This window comes from Kogia breviceps, chromosome 6 (genome assembly GCF_026419965.1).
Source record: "Kogia breviceps isolate mKogBre1 chromosome 6, mKogBre1 haplotype 1, whole genome shotgun sequence".
NCBI classification, from domain to species: domain Eukaryota; kingdom Metazoa; phylum Chordata; class Mammalia; order Artiodactyla; family Physeteridae; genus Kogia; species Kogia breviceps.
Window position 1 is genome coordinate 138,349,502 of NC_081315.1, and position 18,683 is coordinate 138,368,184.

General features: G+C 33.2%; 1 long non-coding RNA gene across 1 annotated transcript in view; it reads left to right on the forward strand.

The window, feature by feature from the left end:
- Window positions 1-18,683, forward strand: part of LOC136794446 (uncharacterized) — an 821,984-nt gene that overhangs the window by 106,823 nt on the left and 696,478 nt on the right. Inside the window, exon 2 of the long non-coding RNA XR_010841210.1 lies at window positions 12,885-13,006. This is a non-coding gene — a long non-coding RNA (uncharacterized lncRNA). The remainder of the gene's footprint in view (window positions 1-12,884; window positions 13,007-18,683) is intronic.

Here is an 18,683-nt window from a genome sequence, read left to right on the forward strand (position 1 = left end):
AAGAGATCACTGACAATGTCAAAGAGAAAATCAAAAAAATACCAAGAAACAAATGACAATGAAAACTCGACAACCCAAAATCTATGGGATGCAGCAAAAGCAGTTCTAATAGGGAAGTTTATAGCAATACAATACTACCTCAAGAAACAAGAAACATCTCAAATAAACAACCTAAACTTAAGCCGAAAGCAATTAGAGAAAGAAGAACAAAAACATGCCAACGTTAGCAGAAGGAAAGAAATCATAAAGATCAGATCAGAAATAAATGAAAAAGAAATGAAGAAAACAATAGCAAAGATCACTAAAAATAAATGCTGGTTCCTTGAGAAGATAAACAAAATATATAAACCATTAACCAGACTTACCAAGAAAATAAGGGAGATGACTAAAATCAACAGAATTAGAAATGAAAAAGGAAAAGTAACAACTGACACTGTAGAAATACAAAGGCTCATGAGAGATTACTACAAGCAACAATATGCCAATAAAATGGACAACCTGGAAGAAATGGACAAATTCTTAGAAAAGCACAACCTTCCATCACTGAACCAGGAAGAAATAGAAAATATGAACAGACCAATCACAAGCACTGAAATTGAGACTATGATAAAAAATCTTCCAGAAAACAAAGTCCAGGACCAGATGGCTTCACAGGTGAATTCTGTCAAACATTTAGAGAAGAGCTAACACCTATGTTTCTCAAACTCTTCCAAAATATAGCAGAGGGAGGAACACTCCCAAATTCATTCTACGAGGCCACCATCACCCTGATACCAAAACCAAACAAAGATGTTACAAAGAAAGAAAACTACAAGCCAATATCACTAATGAACATAGATGCAAAAATCCTTAACAAAATACTAGGAATATATGTCCTGCTACTGGACATATACCCTGAGAAAACCATAATTCAAAATGAGTCACCTACCACAATGTTCATTGCAGCTCTATTTACAATATCCAGGACACAGAAGCAACCTAAGTGTCCATCGACAGATGAATGGATAAAGAAGATGTGGCACATATATACAATGGAATATTACTTAGCCATAAAAGGAAACAAAATTGAGTTATTTGTAGTGAGGTGGATGGACCTAGAGTCTGTCATACAGAGTGAAGTAAGTCAGAAAGAAAAAAACAAATACCGTATGCTAACACATATATATGGAGTCTAAAAAAACAAAAAAACTTCCGAAGAACCTAGGGGCAGGACAAGAATAAAGACGCAGACGTAGAGAATGGACTTGAGCACATGGGGAGGGGGAAGGGTAAGCTGGGACGAAGTGAGAGTGGCATGGACTTATATGTACCAAATGTAAAACAGATAGCTGGGTGGAAGCAGCCACATAGCACAAGGAGATGAGCTCAGTGCTTTGTGACCACATAGAGGGGTGGGATAGGGAGGGTGGGAGGGAGACACAAAAGAGAGGAGATATAGGGATATATGCATATGTATCACTGATTCACTTTCTTATGAAGCAGAAAACTAACACACCATTGTAAAGCGATTACACTGCAATAAAGGTGTTAGAAAATAAAAAATAGAAGCTAACATTGGAAACTTTATAATCCAGTACTGTGCTTTCAGGCAGGGCCACAAACTGAACCACTGAGACAGATGGTTTTCTGGCTTATTTTTATTGGTGTTCAGAGAAAGACATTTTATAAATTCCCTTGGTAGTGCATTTTTGTGTTTAAACAACTCTTAATGTCAATAAGTTATTTCCTACAACTAACCTGAAACTCCCTTTCTCAAACATGAGTTTCAAATGCTTTGTTTTATTCTCAGTGGAGCAAGACAACAGATGGGCAGTATCTTCCTTTCAAAAACTATTCATACACTAGAAGACAGTTGCTAACAAGACCCCTTATTTGATCTTAAATTTAATCAACCCAATTCACATAATGAAATAGATATTCTCTCAAGTTCATCCAATCTACACCTAACAGTTTATGGTTTGGAAATGTATCCGGTAGGATGTTCGATTGATATAAATTTTTATGCCAGTAAATATGTTAATATTTGTAAATAATGATTTTTGGATACTTTTAATTATTCATTCCCATATTAATATCTTAGAGAAACTCAGTGATGAAAGAAGTCTATTTAAATTTGCTTATCAAAATATTTTCATATTCCTCTTCTACCACCCTCCCTTTTACTGCAACTCACTGATTAATACTCACTAATTCAGAACACTGTGTATATGGCTTTCTAATTTCTTTGTCATTACATTTTTTAAAATAGCTAACATATCTCAAACCAGTGACCTTTACATAGTTCTTTAAATATAAAATTTGGTTGTACTTGGGAAATACCCTGCTTTACAGATATACGTATAGAATAACAATCTTAAACATAACTGTAAACATTCAACTAATATGTAAAAATAGTTTTTCACATCTTCAGGAAACTACTGTAGCACAGAGGATAAAATATCTGGAACACAATAAAAAATAACAAAGCATAAGGGAAAAAATATATTTCTAAAAATCAGTAAACAAAATAGACAAAAATACAGAGATAGGGTTTATGGAGTCATCAGATTATGACTTCTAAATAACTACAATTAAATATTTCAGTAATTAAGTTTCCAGATGGAAATTCTAGGGTAAATAACTGGAAACTGTTAAAATGAATCCAATATATATCACAAAATTGAAAAGAAAACCTGAAATTAATACATACCTAATGGGTTTAATAGCAGATTAAAAGTAGCTAAGGAAAGAGAATTAGAAAACTGTATGATATAAAATACCTACATTGGAGTTTGGAAAGACAAAATGATGGGAAATATAGAAGAAAAACTAAGAAATACAAATTATTTATAAATTTTAATATTTGTGCAGTTAGATTCCTCGAAGAAGAGGCAGCATTAAGTCATTATTTCAAGAATCACTATAAAATTTAGTAGCATTAAATAACCCCCCCATCCCTGTGCACACATGTGAACACACATACATATAATGTCACCAAGTCATATTATTCCAACCTTTATAATCAAAGAAGAGATGGAAAATCTTAAAAGCAGCCAGCTGGGGGAAAAAAAGACACTTTATATTCAAAGGAATAAAAACAAGAATAGTAGCTAATTTCTCATTGGAAAAATGGAGGCCAGTATAAAATGGGACATTATAATGAATGTGCTTCAAGGAGTTAACTGTTAAACTAGAATCAACATTGAGTCAAAATGTATTTCATTTTGTGAAGACGTTTCCAGACATAGTAGAGCTATGGAATTTATTCAACATTAGTTAAAAACTCTTCTTCTGGCAAAAGAAATTATTCCATTTAGAAGGTTTATGATGCAGGAAGAAAAGGTAAAAGAGTAGGTAAAATGAGGGTAAGGTAAGAAAGGGTAAAATGAGGACAACAGTAAATATGGTGGCATATTTAATGATTATAGACTATATACAAAAATGATATATGGAGAGGCTAAATTTAATAAGAAATGAGTACATAAAATAATATATTGATATGTTGGGATGGATAAATAAATGTTAAGTATTGTAATTAAATGTTAAGTTTTATAATTAACCCATGCATTGTCCAGAAAGTGGAGTACCATTTTATATAATATTTTAATAAATGAAGGAAGCCTGTTGAAGTTTCTACGGTAAACACTTCTATAGTAGTAACATAATGTATAATTAACAAGAGTGAGCAATGTAAAATAATTTTTTAAAATAATGAGTCTAAAAAAAGGTGAACAAAGAAAGTTTATCAATATAATTATGCATATGTATTAAATATATTATGTGTACATATTCACAAAATATATTATATATGTGTAGGTAAAGGTATAGTTATAGATACAGCTATATAGATTAAATACTTCAATTGAAAGATAACAAGAAATTGGATAAAAACAACTCTATTGATTACAAGAAACAAGTATGGGGATACAGAAATTTTGAAATGAAAAAATTTGAATAAAAACACTAATAAAAAGAAAACTTGCATTCCATATTGTCAATATATTGTTATTAATTAAGCTTTAATGATAAAGAATACTTTGGAAATACTTTGGTATGGCATGATGATAAAAAAGATGATTGAAGCCAATAATAACTAGTTCTAAATTTGTCTACATTTAATAATATTGATTCAAACTATGAAAAGTAAAATCTAACAAACTAAAAGGTGAAACAGACAAAGCCAAAGAAACTGTGAAATGCTAGAAACCTGAAATGTTTAAACTACTTAAAGTATTGTATTTCATTAATATTATAAAGTTTATATTTCCATTTTCTAACTGATGAACAATTAGTTTTTAAACATAGTTTTCTGTAACAAAGTTGAAATAAATATTCTATACAGAAGCAATAATTTTTCTAGGGAATATATCTCCTTGAGTATACACAAAGGTTTATATATACACATATATATAAAATGTATTTATAAAATATATATGTTGACATACGGAGTGTATGTGTGTGTGTGTGTGTGTGTGTGTGTGTGTGTGTGTGTGTATATATATATATATATATAAAACTTTGCTATATATGTCCAAATTGCTCACTAAAATGATTATATATTTTATATCCTTGCCAGCAAACATTCCCATATCTTTGCCAGCATAAAGTCTGATATTATCAGATGTTTTAAATTGTTACCTTTCTAGTGGGTTGGAAATGCCAAATATTGGTTTTGTGTTATATTTCTCTGATTACAACTGAGCTTAATTTGATTTTGTAAAAGCATATTGACAACTCAGATTTACTTTTCTGTGAATTTTCTGTTCTTTTTTTTTTTTTTTGTGGCCTCTCCCGTTGCGGAGCACAGGCTCCGGACACGCAGGCTCAGCGGCCATGGCTCACGGGCCCAGCAGCTCCGCGGCATGTGGGATCTTCCCGCACCAGGGCACAAGCCCGCGTCCCCTGCATCAGCAGGCGGACTCTCAACCACTGCGCCACCAGGAAAGCCCTCTGTTGATTTTTATTTTCAATTATATCAGTCAGGGTTCTAACAGAAAACAGATGGTATACTCAAATGAGATAACTAAGTTTAAGAAAGGAGAATTTTACGAAGAAGAGGGTTGTGTTGAATCAAATCAACATGAAATGTTGAAGCACCCTGGGGCTGTCAACATCAAGGAGCTGTTAATACTGGCAGATCTGATGGAGTAAATGATTTCTAGAACGTGGAAAGAGTTGTAAGAGATACCTATCTTACAAATGATGCGCCTTTTATAGAGGAATGCAGTTAAAACAAATTGTCCAAGCAGGCAGTGTAGACAGGAAAATAAATACCTTGTCCTCCTCTCGTCATTACCTTTCAATCTCCTGCTAATGGATCCCATTGGCCAAACCCAAATATGAAGCTAAAGAGCAAAGGAGCACCCTGATGCCATCCGTAAAGTTCATTGTCCTGACATATGGAAAATGGTGGAGAAAGATAAAAAATGGATGGAGGGAAGCAAATGGTGAATATCCTGCAATCTCTTGTGTTTTTCTGTTTTTCTATTTTTTAATTTAAAAAATTAAATTGAGCATATTAACTCTGTGTGATATGTTTCAAATGTCTTCCCTTATTCTGCATTTGTATGTTCTTTTCGATACAGTTAAAAATTAACTACAAAAATTTAAACTTTATAAATGCAGGACATTTTGCATTAACTGCTGCATTCTTAGCATCTAGAAGAATTTCTGGAACATAATACTTGCTTAATATTTGTTGAATGAATGAATAAATGAATATTTCCTTTTACATTTTCTGCTGTTTATGTATTATTTCCTAAATCTTTCCCTATGGTGAGATCACTGAGATATTCTTCTATATTTTAATCTAGTAATTTAAATTTTTACTTTTCTTATTTATATGTTAATCTACTTGGAATCTTTTACTGTATGATGTGAGGTATAGATCCAATTGTGTATATATATGTACTTATATGTGCTATATATGTATGTGTGTATATATGTATTTGTATGTGACAGATATGCACTATCCACACACAATTTAATGATTTGTGATGCCTCTTACCTCACATATCATATGCGACATATGGCAAATATTTAAATGTACTTATGTGTCTATATATGACCTTTTCTCTGTCTCACTGATTTATAGTTTATACCTATGTCAATATTATATTCTTAGTTCTATAATAATCTTCCATCCTTTCTTGGTTAGATATATTCTACTCCTGTCTTCTTAGAATTGCCTTGGTCTTCCATGTGAGTTTTGGAATCAGTTTTTCAAGTTCTGTAATAATATTCTGTAATAAGTTCTGTAATAATCAACACATCAATGAGATTGGCACTGGATTTATATCAATAGATTGTCAACAAGAAAAACGGTGTCCTTACAACTTTGAGTCTCTCTAATTATAGACATTCCATTTGTTCTCTATTAATACTCTACAATTTTTTGTATAAAGGTCTTGCACAACTTGGGTTGCATTTATTCTTTAGTACCTATAAAATCTTTTAGCAGACATCATACTTAATATTGAAATTCACAGGCATCCCAAGTAACATTAGGAACAATAAAAATATGTGTATTGTTATTCTTACTGGATGTCCTAGTCGTTGAAATAAGGCAGGAGTCGGATATTAAATTCCATATGGATTTGAAAAGATACTCAAAATTTGTGTTGCTTCTAGGTAATGTAGTTATTTATATAGAAACTTCAACATAATTTATGAACTACCAGAAATAAAAAACAATTTAATAAGATTACTGAAATGTATAGTGCAATATTTATAGTGCTCCTATACAGCAGTGATAACCAAGTAGAAAAAAATAAGGTACAAGAAACCATGCACAATAGTCTGTTTTCTATTTTAAAATATGATATAATCCATTTAAGGGTGCATATAACTTTATTGATTTTCTCTTGTGTTGAGGATTTTTGTTTTTGCATACTCAGGTATTTCTTAAACTCTGGAAATATCTGCTACCCATTTTTATTTTAATATTTTATGTTTTTACTCAGAATCCCTCAGAATGCTAAGTCACTAACTCCTACACTTATGCCTATTATCCTTTTTCTCATTATTTTATGTTGTCATTTCTATCTCCATTTTTGCTGGTAGTTTTTCATCATTATGTTAACTCCAATTTCTACTGTTAAAATTCTGTTCTTGTACCTCCAGTGTAGCTTTTAATTCTGGTATTAACCTTTTCGGGGGCGGGGGCTTTGCAATCATTTTCATCCCAATTATTGTTCCACTACATAAATAGAATTTGTCACTTTTAATGAGTCAAGTAGCATAGTAGAACTAATTCCATTCAGTATCATTCTCTTGTTTGTTTTTGATTTGTATGTTTAATCTCAATTTTCCTATTTATATCTTCTGTTCTTTTTATTCACAGAGAAATGCCACACGATTATAAATCATATTCAGTTTCCTACATAAATAAGTTTATGTAGTAAATAAACCTATTTCATAGACCAGGAATTGAACCCAGGGCCCGGGCATTGAGAGCACCGAGTCCTAACCGCTGGACCACCAGGGAGTTCCCTCACAGGCCTGTTTTCTTTTCAGTCTTCAGGGAAGTCTTTTCAGTCTCTTAGTTTTCTGCATTCCCAATACTATTTATGTACAGGTGATTTGTTTTTTCTTTCACTTATCACAGAACAAGGAGTTTTCAACTTTGAGAGATTGTATAGGATGTCTGTGTTGCCATGGATCTATTTGGTACCCACATTTGTGCTGGTGTAATAATCTTTTCAGATGTTCACATAAAAGCACTCTGGGAAAGGTACAGCATTTCTTTCCCAACATCTGGCAAGTATCTAGTTTCTGTAGATTTGCCAATGTGAGGCAAAATTGAATCTTAGCTCCTCTGCCTGTTTCATTTAAAAACACATATATAGAGCATAGAAAGCATGCCTGTTTTAAATCATCTGGCTTGCTTAAACACTTTTAATTTTTGAAAAGCACAGTATATCTTACTTTGTAATGTAACCTTTGATGTCTCCTCACTGTATCTAGTTGGTTTACCCTAGGAATTCAGTTATTACACATTTAAAGTCCTGTGGACAAATAGTTTTCAGAATTTATAGTCAGGAGTTCATAGTCTTTGCAACTAAAGTAACAGGTGGAATCGAAGGATGGTGTTTGAGGTAGTAAAGAAAAAGGGGTGATTACTTCACCTAATTCCTGTTGGGTAACTTTTCAGGGGCATAGCATAGAAACTTTCAATTGCTTATTTTTCAGTACAGTTCTTTTGAAGATTAAAGTTAGTAAAAATACCTCCCAGATATTGGGAATTGATTGTTTACTAGTTCTTTTCAAAAACATCATATGGAAATTTTATACTTCCTTTGAATTGTGTATTTTTTATTGGGATGTTGAGAAAGGTTGTATCAGGGCTGCCAGTTACACTCCATGCTAAATGTACAATCCTGAGATTGATTTTATATTGAAATGCTAGCACTACTTAGAGTAAAATATTAGGCATAGGAGAGAGTCTCTGAATGGATATTTAGAATCTCTCTCTCCTTCAGTTCTGTCTTTGGTGTTTGATTTTCAGATCAGCCACTGGTAATCAACAGATACAGTGAATACCCAATCTGAGACTCACATTGCATACAGAGTGATAGAAATAGATAAAGACTGACAGAAAGAAAGGTAGAAAGAGACAAAGATGAAAACAAAGCACAATTTACTTGGATATATAAACTATGCATTTTAAAATAATAAGAGTAGATAAAGGGAACAAAGCTACCTTGCTTTTTAAAATCATTCTAAGTATATATTCCAGTGTTAAGACTTTAACAATAGGCAGGTGTTAAAATAGAAGCTATACTTACAAACAAAAGCAGAAAACCTTTCTAATTAGTACTATATATCTTTCTTTGGAGTATGGGTTAATAATCCTTTTGCTTAAGAAAGCCTCAGTTACATGTCACATATGATTTAAAAATGGATCTGTATGACATTCTAGCCAGCAATAATGTAGGCTTTTATTTTCTGTGCCCTAGCTGTAGAGAGAAACTGCTCACTAGAAGAAAAATAATATTGTTTGTCGTTATTATTAAAAACAACCCACAGGAATTGAACTACATGAATTTTTAAAATATGAGACATACGTAATTGAAGAAAATATTCACTGAACTTTATTTCAATAGTAAGGTTGTTGATGTAACTATCTGTGGTGTATCACTGAAACAGTGTAAGCTTATACAGAGGCAATCTTTTTCTTTGAGTTCACTGGGAACTATCAGGAGGCTGGACAAGAGGTAACTTAGTTTGGCTTCATATTGATAAAATACCTTGCATTTCATGTTTTGACTTTCATAAATTTGCTTTTAGGAACTGGATAGGATCTCAGTTTTTGCTTCTTTTTTTAAAAATAAATTTATTTATTTATTTATTTATTTATGGCTGTGTTGGAGGGCTTTCTCCAGTTGCGGTGAGCCGGGGAAGCTCTTCATCGCGGTGCGCGGGCCTCTCACTGTCGCGGCCTCTCCCGTTGCGGAGGCACAGACTCCAGACGCGCAGCCTCAGTAGCTGTGATACACGGGCCTAGCCGCTCCGTGTCATGTGGGATCTTCCCGGACCAGGGCTCAACCCGTGTCCCCTGCATTGGCAGGCAGATTCTTAACCACTGTGCCACCAGGGAAGCCCTTGCTTCTTTTTTTTTAAATAAACAATTTCAAAACACAATTATTTACTACTATCATGCTTAATGGAATAATTTTATGATTACTGTTTTGCTTCTGAAGTTACTCGTAGCTTTATGGGTTAATAGTACTATTTGTTCAACCCAAGTTTGTATGTATAAATCTTGGGATTTCACCAAATCCGTCTATTTGCTTAGAAAGGACCAAACAAAACAAGGCCACTGAAGATTTTCACTGATGATCTGCACCAGAGAGAGAAAGTACCGGGTCACTGACTCTTTTTACAAAATATCTAAGAATCTAATAAAAGTTTTATTTTTTGTTTATGGAAGATAGACATATAAATTTTAAATATATATATGTATTTTTACAGTAAAAGAGCTCGATTCAGATAGAATTAATTATATTACTTATATAACAGTAATAAGTACATATATAATGTGGTTCTTAAAGTTTTTATGTAAACGTCAACTCTTTTTATTCAGATTTCAAGATCATATATTTTATTTTAAACACTTTCATATATTATATCATAGCTTCAAATGAATGTTGAATAAGTTACAAATTATATAAATGAATAAAGACATTCATTTAATAAACTAAATTAACATTCTTTTTTAACAAGTAAATTATGATTACTTTCTAATATAATGGCCACTGATTGTTGTTCTCTTAACAACGATGACAATAAATGATGACGTCAATAGATGTAATATTTATTATCTGACTGTTGATTAGCAAGGATAATCTATAATATTGCTCAGAATATAACTGGCAACATTTATTAATTCTTTGAAGAAAATATTTCAGTATTTTTTAATAACCTCAATTGCATAATTCATACATTAGATTCTTACAATCTGTTGAACGCATAGATTTGTGAAAACATCAGCAACACTGTGATCATTTCTTTCACGTGTAGAAAATGTTTGCTTTTTCTCAATCTCTAAATGATTTAGTATGTTGAGAATATTTTCTTTTTTAAATAAATTCTGGGGGGTTGCTAAAACACTGATTTACATAGGTTTTCTAAATGATATAAATAGACTAATATCATTTATACTTCATATTCATGCAAAAATTTTGTATTCATATTTGAATAATTTTAAAATGAATATTTTAAAATATCCCCTAGTAGAAATAGATAAAAGAGAGAGGTTTATATTTTGTAACAACTAAAAGTTATCTTAAGTTGGACTGATTCTTAAATTACAATTAGTTTGAATATTTAATAAATCTATGATTAGACTACTATAGTTATCATCATAATGGTTGAGTATCTATATTAAACTTTCTTTTTACATAACAAATTTCTGATCACAAGCATCAAACCAGGTCCCATATGTAAACACTGTCTAGTGTTTATAATTCCTTTTAGGATTTTGTTCATCTCATCTTGGCCTGTTTCAAAACATCCATAAAACCTGATTATATCCTAATTAACAATTTGGGAACATAATACACAAATACATAATTAATAAGTAAGCGTTAAAATTTTTTCCTTTGCTAATTGGCACTCTTTTTTATCACTATATCTGTTTATGTTTTAGAAGTATAAAAAAACTAATTGAGATCGTTTAGAAAATTTAACAGACTAAAGTTTTAATTTGTCCATTGATTTCTTCTGTGCTTAAACCAATAAAGTTGTAATATTCTAAAAATTATAACAGGTAATATTTATTTTCCCATTCCTACGTAATAATTAAACTATAGTTTTGTGTAAAATGACTGGATTGTTTTTAGGGGAATATTTTTACCTTTGGTGGAAGTTTTGTTTAACTACAAACAGAAGTATTGCTTATTAAAATTTTATAGGACAAAAGATTAATATGTGTTGGTTTTGAATCATAAATTTTAAATAATTGTTACTAATAAACTTATGAAATATTCATTTCCAGATTTTTAAGTCTACATATTAATTTTGTTTCCAATAGATAACTGCTTTAAGTGCCCTATCAAGCGGCATCATTTTCATTTTATTGTTACTTAAATAAATGCAATATTTATTATTTTTATACAATTTAAAAAATTACTTTGCATTAACAGTTATTATAAAATATTGGCTGAATTCTCCCTGTTGTACAATACATCCTTGAGCCTATCTTACACCTAATTGCTTGTATCTCTCACTCTCCCACACGTATATTACCCTTCTCCCCCTACCCCCTCCCCACTGGTAACCACTGGTTTGTTCTCTATATCTGTGAGTCTGCTTTTTTGTTGTTATATTCACTAATGTGTTGTGTTTTTAAGATTCCACATATAAGTGATATCATACTGTATTTGTCTTTCTTTGTCTCACATTTCACTTAGCGTAATGCCCTCCAAGTCCACCCATGTTGCTGCAAATGGCAAAATTTCATTCTTTTTTATGGCTGAGTAGTATTCCAGTGTGTGTGTGTGTGTGTGTGTGTGTGTGTGTGTGTGTGTGTGTGTGTGTAGCACATCTTCTTTATTCATTCTTCTGTTGATGGACACTTAAGTGGTTTCCTTATCTTGGAAATTGTAAATAATGTAGCTATAAACATTAAAGTGCATGTATCTTTTTGAATTAGTGGTTTTGTTTTTTTGTTTTTTTCAGATATATACCGAGGAGTGGAATTGTTGGGTCATATGGTAGTTCTATTTTTAGTTTTTTGAGAAACCTCCATACTGTTTTCCACAGTGACTTCACCACTTTCTACTCCCACCAGTAGGGCACAAGGGTTTCCTTTTCTCCATACACTTGCCAACATTTGTTATTTGTGTTCTTTTTGATGATAGACATTCTGACATGTGTGAGATCATATCTCATTGTGGTTTTGATTTACATTTCCCTGATGATTAGCAATGTTGAGCATCTTTTCGTGTGTCTTCTGGCCATCTGCATGTTCTCTTTGGAAAAATATCTACTCAGTTCTTCTACGCATTTTTTAATCAGGTTTTTTGTTTGTTTTTTTTTGATGTTGAGTTGTATGAGCTATTTATATATGTTGGATATTAATCCCTTATTGGTATTCTCATTTGCAAATATTTTTTCACATACAGTATGTTGTCTTTTCATTTTGTTGGTGGTTTCCTTTGCTATGCAAAACTTTTAAGCTTGTTTTTTTATTTTTTATTTTTTGCTTTTATTTCCTTTACTTTAGAAGACTGATCCATGAAAAATATTGCTGCAGTTTATGTCAAAGAGTGTTCTGCCTATGTTTTCCTCTGAGTTTTATAGAATCCTGTGTTACATTTAGGTCTTTAATCCATTTTGAGTTTATTTTTGTATATGGTGTTAAAGAGTGTTCTAATTTCATTCTTTTACATGTGTCTCTCCAGTTTTCTCAGCACCAGTTATTGAAGAGGCAACTAACTGCAGAACAACCATACAGAAAAGACTGAAACCTACCAGAAAAGATCGCTACAACTAAAGATACAAAGAAGGAACCCCAATGAGACAGGTAGGAGGGGCACACTTTCATTATAATCAAATCCTATACTCTGGGGTGGGCAAACTACAAACTGGAGAATAAATTATATTGCAGAGGTTCTCCCATGTAATGTCTTAATGAATTGTCTTACATTCTTTTCTTAACCAAGTTTTTATTGGGTTATATGGTTACAGTAGTTATGTCAAGAAGAGGAAAGAAAATCAATGTATTACTCGGTATATATGTGTATCTGAATACACAGATGTAGTGCAAAGTAATGGAGAGAAAGACAGAGACAGAGAGATAGAGGTAGAAAGAGAGGAGGGGGAGAGAGATTGAGAGAGAGAGAGAGAGAGAGAGAGTTGTTCAAAGTATATAAAATCAATAGAGGCTGAATTAACCCAGGACATCTTGAGTTGTGAAAAACAATGTTGGTGTAACATAAAGCAATCTATATTATTGTCAACATAACTACATTATAGAGAAAAATATATTCAACAACTTTCTACCTAGACTTGAAAAAGAAACAGAATCATTTTATATATTTCCATGAACATGTAACGTATTTTGCATTTTGCAAGCCTTCGTGCCTGAGTTCATTGAGTTCAACAGAGAATTTAGGTAGTGGGAGCTAACTTTATTTTAGAAAGTTAAAACTAGAATACATTTGTTTTGCAAGAAGTGGTTTGATAATTTCTTAATGTTTTCTTAAAAATTATTAATTTTCTCTGGTGATTAAATGACTATAGAAATATTCTACTGCAATATGTTTTATTGGTTTAGACTGATCACACAACACAATTTAAATATTTTATAGACATAATATATTTATTTCATAATACCTGTAAGTGAAATTTAATATATAAGCCAGAAAAAACTAATGCTCAGTTTTTAAGAATTCCTAACATTTCTTTTTAAAAGATAAATATTATGAAGTCATGAGTACTCAATGAAATTTTACCTAGAAAAATATTGTTTATTCTTCAGAAATAATCAGCAGAAAGTATCTATCAAAATGTATCATTTTGGGTCAAAAGTTGAAAAAGGAATGTATGTTATTATTTTAAAAATTAAAATAGATCAAACAACTTATGTTCCTCTAAAATATTATTTGGGGAGATTGTATTTTATGATCCCAATTTAAAAATTCTAGAATAATATATTGCATGTTTGATCGACTTTAAGGAACCAAAATGATGATGAAGATTATGAAAATTACAGAAATAGTAATAATAATGTGATGATAATAATAAAGTATTTGGTCAGTTATTCCCTGGTGGTCCGGTGGGTAAGAGTCTGTGCTCCCAATGCAGGGAGGCCAGGTTTGATCCCTGGTCAGGGAACTAGACCCTCATGCAGGCTGCAACTAAAAGCCTGCATGCCGTAACTAAGAAGTCCACATGCCACAACTAAGAAGCCTGCATGCTGCAACTATGGGCCCTCATGCCACAACAAAAGATCCCACATGCCGCAACAAAGGATCCCACATGCCACACCGAAGGTCCCACGTGCCACAACTAAGACCTGGCACACCCAAAATAAATGAGTAAATATTAGTAAAGAAAAGATATGAGTCCACATTTGTCTCCTTGTAAATCAAGACTATCTGATCTTATTAGGTCTTTATGGAGTAGAAGAGCCAAATATGACCTTCATGCTTATTAGAACTGTAGTTTTGGGGTATTCTGAAATTCAAATTATTAGGAGAGCAGTGAGTGGAATTTAGGAGAAGATGATATTCTAAGACAACAGAAATATTTGAACCAAGTGTGAGCCGAGTTGGTTTAGCTATTTGACTAAAGCTTAAATAAATAATAACTTTAAAATTATAAGTCCATTCTGTTTTAAACAATTCCCTACCAGTTATTATTTTCTTTTTGGTTAAGATTAATCTGCAATGTATAATGTGAAAACATAAAGACTAGAAAGCCCTGCTGGGATTAAAAGAACAGTTATCCAAGGAAACATGACTGGAATATTATTAAGCACTAAAAAGAAATGAGCTATCAAGCCATGAAAAAACATGAAGGAAATTCAAACACATATTAGTAAATGAAAGAAGCCAATCTGAAAAGACGCATACTGTATAATTCCAACTATATGATGTTCTGGAAAAGGCAGTAAAAAGATCATTGGTTGTCAGCAGTTGGGAGGGGAGAAGTAAATAGGCAGGGCACAGAGGATCTTTAGGGCAGTGAAAAAACTCTGTAGGATACTATAATGGTAGACACGTGTCATTATACATTTATTCCAACCTATAGAATGCGCAAAGCCAAGAGTGAACCCTAATGTAAACTGTGGACTTTGGATGATAATGTATCAATCAATGTAGTTTCACTGATTGCAGCAAATGTGCCATTCTGGGGCAGAATACTGATAGTGGGGGAGGCTTTGCGTGTGGGTGGTTAAGAGTATATAAGAAATCTCTGTAACTTCTGCTCAATTTTGCTGTGACCCTAAAACTGCTCTAAAGTCTATTAAAAAAAAAAAGAGCATGGCAGGCGTAGGAAGTGGTGTAAGACACTGATGGGCTGCTACTCTGAAAGAGGCTGACAGTGCTGAAGAACTAAACTACGAAAACAATAACCTACTAATAGAAAGGGAAAAACCATCATCATGGTTGATTTTCCCTTTTCCAATCTTATACATTAGGCATTGGTGTTTAGAAAGTACTGGATGAAAAGCATTTAGAAATATATACATCAAAAATTAGCTTTATTTCTGCTTTAATTGTTCATATTACTATAATATTTTGTATGTTACTTTGTATGTATGGCTATAAATTTTGAGATTTCTAGAGTTTAACTGGAAATAAAAGATTTCTAGTCCTGGGGAAGAAAAGTAATGGGCTGAGAGTCAAGAAGACAGAATTATATTTCCGTCTCTGTTATTTACTAATTTTTGTAGCCTACTACATACCTTACCATATTATAAGGATCATAAATCAGTACTAGAATGATATCTGTGTATATAATTATATACCTATATGTATATATGCAAGGAGTTAGTTACAATAGGAAGGTTTTCAAATTAGCTTCACTGCTGTGGTGGTTTAACTACATTAATTATATGTGGGCATTTACTAAAATCTACTTCCTCTACATAGGACTGGATTGGATGTACATTTAGCAATATGTCCAGGGTGAGCTCTTCAAATTTCATAAACAAGGTCAATATTATAGTCCATTTGATTAATGATCAAAGCTTATGAATTAGTTTTAATCAGAAACAAAATGTATCCATTTCAGATTTATACTCTGAAATCCATTCATTTGCTAATGAAAATTTATTGAGTGTCTGTTATATGCAAAATAACATGTAAATCCTTGGGGATACATCCGAAGGCAATGTCAACATCTCACCCCAAAAATCATATTCAAGACTGTGTGTTCTTGGAAATCTATTTTGCAAAAAACACATTTTTTTTCCTCAGTATAATTTTTATTTCTCTTATTTGTGAAGATGAGCATCTTTTTGTGCTTTAATATTTTTGTATGTCTTCTTGTGTATATTTCATATTAGTAACCTTTTCCAGATTTCTGTAGGATCATTTGTCTCTTTCTTGTCTTTTTGAAGTCCTTTGTTGTTTGAAGTGATGTACCTTTATATTCTCAAACTTGTTTGCTATTTATTTACTCATTTAAAAAAATTTTTTTATTGGAGTATAATTGCTTGACAATGGTGTGTTAGTTTCTGCTTTATAACAAAGCAAATCACTTATACATATACATATATCCCCATATTTCTTCCCTCTTGTGTCTCCCTCCCTCCCACTCTCCCTATCCCAGCCTTCTAGCTGGTCACAAAGCACTGAGCTGATCTCCCTGTGCTATGCGACTGCTTCCCACTAGCTATCTATTTTATATTTGGTAGTGTATATATGTCCGTGCCACTCTCTCACTTCGTCCCAGCTTACCCTTCCCTCTCTCCGTGTCCGCAAGTCCATTTTCTAGTAGGTCTGCATCTTTATTCCTGTCTTGCCCCTAGGTTCTTCATGACCTTTTTTTTTTTTTTTTGATTCCATATATGTGTTAGCACACAGTATTTGTTTTTCTCTTTCTGACTTCCTTCACTCTGTATGACAGTCTCTAGGTCCATCCACCTCACTACAAATAACTCAATTTCATTCCTTCTATGGCTGAGTAATATTCCATTGTATCTATGTACCACATCTTCATTATCCATTCATCTGTTGATGGACACTTAGGTTGCTTCCATGTCCTGGCTATTGTAAATAGAGCTGCAGTGAACATTTTGGTACATGACTCTTTGAATTATGGCTTTCTCAGGGTATATGCCCAGTAGTGGGATTGCTGGGTCGTATGGTAGTTCTATTTTTAGTTTTTTAAGGCACCTCTATACTGTTCTGCATAGTGGCTATATCAGGTTACATTCCCACCAACAGTGCAAGAGGGTCCCCTTTTCTCCACACCCTCTCCAGCATTTATTGTTTGTAGATTTTTTGATAATGGCCATTCTGACTGGTGTGAGATGATATCTCATTGTAGTTTTGATTTGCATCTCTCTAATGATTAATGATGTCGAGCATTCTTTCATGTGTCTGTTGGCAATCTGTATGTCTTCTTTGGAGAAATGTCTATTTATGTCTTCTGCCCATTTTTGGACTGGGTTGTTTGTTTTTTGATATTGAGCTGCATGAGGGTGCACTAGCCGCCTTCAGGCTGTGTTCATGCCGTCAACCCTAGTCCTCTCCCTGGGATCCGAACGCCAAAGCTCGAGTCTCAGCTGCCAGCCCCCGCCCGTCCCGGCGGGTGAGCAGACAAGCCTCTCGGGCTGATGAGTGCCGGTCGGCACCGATCCTCTGCGGGAATCTCTCCGCTTTGCCCTCCGCACCCTATTGCTGCGCTCTCCTCTGCGGCTCCGAAGCTTTCCCCTCCATCACCCGCAGTCTCCGCCCGCGAAGTGGCTTCTAGTGTGTGGAATCACGGCTCCCTCCCACTGGTTTAGGTCCCGTCCCTATTCTTTGTCTCTGTTTATTCTTTTTTCTTTCACCCTACCCAGGTACGTGGGGAGTTTCTTGCCTTTTGGTAGGTCTGAGGTCTTCTGCCAGCGTTCAGTAGGTGTTCTGTAGGAGTTGTTCCCCGTGTAGATGTATTTCTGATGTATTTGTGGGGAGGAAGGTGATCTCCACGTCTTACTCTTCTGCCATCTTGAAGCTCCTTTCTCATTTATTGATTGTGGGTTTTGTGTTGGATGATGGATATCTACAAGATTCATTCAATAGTTACTTGACTCTAGTTAATAGAGAAGAAAGAGGTTCTGTTTGGAGAAAGGGGAGATAGAGAAGGAAGAAAGGAAAAAGAATTGGAAAAGAAAGTTTGTTATGGCCTCTGCAGCTTCCTGTATGTACTTCCTTGTGGATAAAACCAATAGAAAAGTATCTTCATGAAGTAAGATTTGAGAGATGTATTGGTGATAATTTCCCTTTAAACGAAGGGCTGATTCTGGAAACGGGATGGAAACATGTTCTTCTCCAGATTTTTAAAAACTGAGCTGAGATGCGAAACTAGGACCATCTAAATCCATAGTGAAGTGTCTCAATAGTATGCAAAGCAGTTTCCTTTAATTATATCATGATTTTACTCTAATTGTGCATTAAGACAAAGAAATTATCAGAAATATCAAGTACTGGAGAAATGGTAATGAAAATTATTACATCAAACTTTTGCTGACTTAAATGTGTCTG